The 6,808-nt window shown below is 36.6% G+C and overlaps 1 long non-coding RNA gene across 1 annotated transcript in view; it reads right to left on the bottom strand.

Annotated features, from left to right (window-relative positions):
* LOC128249213 (uncharacterized) overlaps positions 1-6,808 on the bottom strand; it is a 34,216-nt gene that overhangs the window by 3,455 nt on the left and 23,953 nt on the right. The gene's annotated exons all lie outside the window — the stretch shown is intronic.

Genomic DNA, 6,808 nt, shown 5'->3' with positions numbered 1-6,808 from the left:
AGAGAGAGAGAGAGAGAGAGAAATAAAGAGAGAGAGAGAGAGAGAGAGAGAGGGATAGATAGATAGATAGATAGATAGATAGATAGATAGATAGATAGATAGATAGATAGATAGATAGATAGATAGGGTATTGGGTGTTCATGTCTATGTGTGTATGCATATGTGTGTATATTTGTACAAATGGACATATAATCAATATTAATAATTTATAGCTGTATTCAATAAGATGCCTGATGGATGAGGATGAATATAACTAATCTACCACCAAAGAAAGTTTTTGCCTGTGACAGTGAATCAATAGCCAAGGATTGGTCCATTAGTGCAGGTGATAGATAAATCAATATAAACCGTGTAGTTCACAGTGTCCCTTACAGGCTTTTTGCAGACCATCATCTATATTTTATACAATAAACCTAATGTACATGAACCACTGTCTTTTATCATGCCTATTATTACGTACATTGACTTCGTAGCGCCTACTATGAGGAGAAAGAAGTTAAATAATTGAAGCATTTCATTTCCCTTACGTCAAATTTCTGCCTGGAAAATGCTCGATCAATTCAATGTACCATATCGCTTCTTTGTTCCGAATTTGGTGCTGCAGCTAAATAGTAAATTGTGTATTTATTTATTTCTTTTCCATAGCGGGACGGGAGAAGTTCCTTTACTTAGAGTTTTGTGACTTATAGATTCTTTAGTCCAATTTTAGGTTTGCTGGTTAGTCCAATTTCAGAGGATGAATATCCATCACTCATTATTAGTACTATTAGAGTAATATGTTATTAGATAGCTATAGACTTGATTTACGAATCCACAAAAACGCATTTGAGAAATAGAAAACTAACTCAAATTTTCTACTAATATATTTCAATATTCTAAGGCGGCGAGCAAAAAGAATCGTTTGCACGCCAGATAAAATGCTTAGTAGCATTTCGTCCGTCAGCATGTTCTGAGTTCAAATACCGCCGGGGTCGAATCTGCCTTTCACCAATTGAACACTAGGGATCAATATAATCGATTAGCCCCTGCTTCCAAACTTCCGGCCTTGTGCTAAAATTTGAAATCGATATATTTCAATATTCAGCTATGAAACATTCATCGTTGTTGTGAATATGCCAGAAATATAGCTTAAGGGTTAACTTGATACAAACATCCAAGCATCAGTTGTTAAGAAACATTGTTTGAAGGTTACTGAAAATGATATGTTTTGATTCACATACTCCCTATTTTCCACACAGAGGATTTGACGGGGACCTAAATGTTCAGCTGAAAGAAAGTGTTTTCTAGATATTAAAAAAAGAAAATAAATAAATGAACGTATTTTCAAAAGCAGATATGTATGTGATGAGTGATAGCGCATGCATAAAATCATGCGCTGTATGCGGATATCTACTTAAATCTTGAAACCTGTTTCCACGCAATTAAGGATGTAGTTGGTCAGCGTAAATGTATTATTGTAACCCTACATGACATTTAATTAAATCCAGAATGGACAATTGTCTATGCATTATTTCTTCATGAAACATTTGCGGTCTGCAGTAGAAGGAAACTGAAGTGGTTCTTTGCATCCCTGTTAAGCAGGCCTTTTAACAATGTTTATCCAGTCATACATTCTCATTTCTGAAGAGACACAACTGCCATTCTTTGAACACATTGCAAGTTGATTCAAGAGTAGTTAAGCAGCTATTTATTTATATCATTGTACTGCACTGACATCAATCTCCGTATAGAGAAGAAACTTCCCACTCGTTGCGCTTTCCCTGCATGCAGTTGCACAGAGAGCGGTCCTGTTTGAATGAATACATTCTTGGAACAACTCTCTTCATTACCATGGTCCGGAGAAGTTTATAGTAGCAGCAGCAGCAGCAGCAGCAGCAGCAGCAGCAGCAGCAGCAGTAGTAGTAGTAGTAGTAGTAGTAGTAGTAGTAGTAGTAGTAGTAGTACGAGCAGCAACGGCAGCAGAAGAATCTGGTGTTTCAAATTTACACTGTCGCAATGCTGAGTTCCTCTCACTTTCATAGAACAATATAAATTTCTCATCTTGTATTACTGTCATCGCATATTACTCCATCATCTCCGTAGAGATGATGGGGTAAATTACCAGCTTCCTACAAATATCTATACCCTGAAATATGTAGTATTGAGTATTACTCATCTTTCCCGTTAAACCAGAACTTGTTCGTGCGTGTCCATTTACGTATGTGTGTATTTATACATGTGTCTGGGTTGGTAGCCTCCATAACTCTCATTGATTCCATGTTACTATATATAATTTAGAATTTGTTCATCGGTGATAAAGCTCGTCCTACAGGTTGGCTATTCATTTCAATAACGCCATGAATATGAGGTTGGGTAAAAACATATCAAAAATAATAATTACTGTTAGCCAAATTGATCAATTACTGGAAATATTATTGCTGTTTCTATTATATGTGCTGGTGGGTGTTGACTGGTTTCGATCGCATTTCATGCGGCTTTTAATAAAGTCTAACATCTAGTCACTATTATTGATTAGCAATGAATGCGTCACACTATTCACTGTAGCCATAGAATTATTCATTAACTTTCTAAAGGGAAACTACAAACAACAATATTCGATCAAATATATTTTCGTTTGTATAGTTCTCTGAATGTTGAAACAAGCATGATTAGTCAAAATGCATGGCGTTTTTCTTTTCTGTATATTCCTCAACTGACATCCTTTGTGTCTCTGTCTCACTTTAACTTTTATATTTTTTCCCTGTTATATGGAAATATTTTCATGCATATGGTTTTACACACGTTAAGTCTTATATTTACAAATGCATACACGGAAACACCTACACTCACACACACACACACTCACATATACAAATATATACATGCATACACGCTTAAATACATTCATAGACATATTTATGCGTGTGTGTGTGTGTGTGTGTGTGTGCGTGCGTGTGTGTGCATGTGCGCACATGTGTGTGTGTGTGTGATTATGGAATTAATATCTCGCAACAGTAATGAAATTATTTTTTCTGCGCAACACGTTTTGAAAACGTTCAAAAATTATTAACATTTATAGATTTAGAACGAATAATGATAATCATTATATGAAAAAAAAACTTAGATATTTTCACTTTTCATGTTCTTTTACAGTTTTCTGAATAACACAGACTTCTCTTTAATCGAGAATATTCTGCCAGTTGTGTCTCATTCTCGTTTCCGCTCATGAAGATGTCACGAGAGATCTTTTTGAAGAAATCTTTGTAATAGGTGCAGGTATAGCTCTGAGGTTGAGAAGTTCGTTTGGTATCCACGTGGTTTCGTGATCAATCCTAATTCCCGGTCAAAAGTTCAATGTTTCGTGAGTGAATTTGGTAGACATAAATTCTGTGGAAGCTTGTCGTTTACACCCTCCCCCCCCCACACACACACATGGACGTATGTGTGCGTATGTGTGTGTGGTGCAAAGGTACAAAAGACAGAGACAGACGAGAGAACTAGCAGCTGTATCAGTTTGGCAGCCAAGAAAAATGGAAAAGAAAGGGAGAGAAAGGGAGAGGGAGAGAGAAAAGCAGCGAGAGAGAGTAACGGAAAGTGAGAGAGAGGAACGGAGAGAGGAAAAATATGTCGAGATTAACGGTTTCACATGTCGAAAATGGATGCATACTTACATATATAACTATATGTTTGGCAAAACAGACTGACACACAAGTTCAAAATTTTACAAAATTATACAAGTATTGAGGCCGATTTTTCGATTAAAAACTTTCAGACCGTGGCCGATTATTACCGCAGTACAGTGACTGGAACTAGTAAAATTCTATTAATTGTTGGTGAAAGGAAAACTTATATAATAAAATCACCAGTGTTCTCTTTGCAATTCGATTTAAATCAGTTACGTTAGCCGCCGATTTTTCAAGATTTTACTGAGACACCTAAAAGATACGCAACTTGGTAACATTTCACCTCTCACTTGCTGTTTCATCGGAACATACAGGCAGACAGTCCTACGTTTTATTTCTGTACTCCTAATGGAACAAGAATAAGAAATTTTCTTGAAAACGTCCCTCTCTCTTCCAAGTTTAGCCTCCGTTTGACTAGCTTCCGTTCCACTCCTACTACCTGCTCCAGAATGATACGCATCTCTCATCGCCCTACAGTGTCCGGTAGCCTGCAGGACGTCTTGCACCCAGATCCATGCAAAACTACATTACTAATATCTACACTATCTGCACCGTAGAGAGATACTATCACAAGTCTCTTAATGACGCCTTCAATACATCTACACATCATCAGCTCACACATAACACATCTCCTTCCTACTCTTTTTCTCATCTCCCACTCATACGTACTCACCCACACGTCTCCTTTTTGTTACGTTGACACAGGAATTTAATTTTGTACGTGCATATACTGACACATAACACTCTAAACACACCAATCACGTCTTGCTTCACACCTTTGAATCTGCGTCAGTTTCTTCGTTAAATGTGCTCTCATCACTTGACTGTTTTATCACTGCCTACACTATAGCCGCCGATCACCCAAACAACCACAAATACATATTTTAGAATAATTTCCACCATTAGAAGTAGTTGCCCTCTAAACAAAGAGGACTTTTTTCGACCAACTCCTGTATATTTCCCGTGAGCCTGTATGAATTTCGTTCTTGCCGTTTCATTTCTCACCTTCTTTGACTCTTTGATGTTGCACTTTAGGTTTGGAATTTGATTTTCTTCTCACGTTTCTGCCATCATCTTAGACTTTTGCTTTAATTTTGTTCTCTTTGTGACATTTTAGATTTTACTCGCATCTTAAATATTTTCTCTTATCTTAGAGTTTTACCATACCTAATTTGTTGTTCCCTTGCTAATTATTTAACACGTATCTCAATGTTTAATTTTTTGCTTCACCCAGCTGTCCACATCACTGTTTTCTGCCATAAATTATATGATTTGTTTACGCACATGTGCAGACACACATAAAACGCCGTTTGTTTTACACACGCTTTCACCTCTCCTCATCACCCTACACATATATTTCGACACCATTCGTCACATATGCAAACACATTTACATAAAGATGCACACATTATCCCATCTACGTTTTCCCTATATGTTATATATTACGAAACCCGGTGTGATATTATACCGATTTTTGCCTGTAAGGTTGGAATAAGTTTTTATTCCCTAAAATTATTACTATATTACTATATATATATATATATATATATATATATATATATATATATATATATATATATATACGACGAGATTCTTTCAGTTTCTGTCTACCAATTGCACTCACAAGGCTTTGGTCGGCCCGAGGCTATAGTAGAAGACACTTGCCCAAGCTGCCACGTAGTGAGACTGGACCCGGAACCATGTGGTTGGTAAGCAAGCTGCTTTCCACACAACCAATCTCACGCCTATTTATTTCTCTATCTATCTAGCTACCAGTCTGCCAAGTACTTATTCTATCGGCGTCTTGTTTTCTGAACCACTATGTTACATGAACGTAAACACACCAGGATTGGTTATCAAGTGATGATGTTGGGGGTACAACACAAACACACACACGCACACACACACACACACACGCGCGCGCGCGCGCGCGCGCGCGCGCGCGTGCACGCACATATATAAATACGACGGTCTTCTTTCAGTTTCCGTCTACCAAAACCACTCACTTTGGTTGGCTCGAGGATACAGTAGAAGACACCTGCCCAAGGTGCCACACAGAGGGACTGAACCCGAAACCATGCGGTTGGTAAGAAAGCAACTTACCACACAGACTCTCCTGCACCTATGTATATATATATATACCACAGGTATGTATGTATATATACGTGTGTATATTGTATATGTACATATGTACATAATGCATAGAGGTACATATATATGTACTAAAAATGCTGATGCATTCAAATATATTCGTGTATATATAATAATATATATATATGTATTGTTATATAGCTATGTAATATATATACACATTTATATATGTACACACATATATATAAAGCCTGCCAGTGTTTTGACTGATTATTGGTTTTAAGTGTTTTTCTAGTAAAACTTCCTTATATCATAGCATATAATAAGTGGCTTTTTCATTCATTCTTCCATTCAATCAGCAGTAATCAATGATTCCACCCTTAGCAGTCACTAACCTCAACTTCCCCCAACCTATTTTGCTCTATTTAACTCGACACTGCATTCATCTCTTTGATTAGTTGTAGGCTTCTTCTGGCTGCTCCTCTGTTTTGTCTCCACCAGCCATTATAATTAAACTTTCATTTCCCTCCTATATATCTATTATCCAAATTTTCCAATACTTTCCCCTTTTTTGTTTAGTTTTGCATGTGGATACTCGACTATATATAAGCATGCGCAAACACTTACATCTGATGCTCCGTTTCCTATCACACATACACACACATACAAACTCATATATATACTATGTACATATATACACATATACACATACATACATATATATATATATTTATATATATATATATATACGTATATGCAGTTATGCATACAAACACACATATGTGTGTACGTTTATGCCCCACCCATCTCTCTTATTCTCTCTCTGTCTCTCTCTGCATTTATATGAGCGTGAGCGTGTGTGTTTGTGTGTTTGTGTATGCATGTAATATGTTAGTGTTCCAAATGCATTAGAGAGCAAAATAATGTAAAGCATGAATAGTTCTACAGACAATTGCCTTTCAAAGGATTTACATTGTTGCTTTTTTTATCGAATTACAGCAACAACAACAACAAAACAAAAACAAACAACAAACAGCAACAACAAAAACAATAAC

The sequence above is a fragment of the Octopus bimaculoides genome, chromosome 12 (genome assembly GCF_001194135.2).
Source record: "Octopus bimaculoides isolate UCB-OBI-ISO-001 chromosome 12, ASM119413v2, whole genome shotgun sequence".
NCBI classification, from domain to species: domain Eukaryota; kingdom Metazoa; phylum Mollusca; class Cephalopoda; order Octopoda; family Octopodidae; genus Octopus; species Octopus bimaculoides.
The sequence above is the reverse complement of the archived record's forward strand: the minus strand, read 5'-3'. Positions and strand labels throughout refer to the sequence as shown.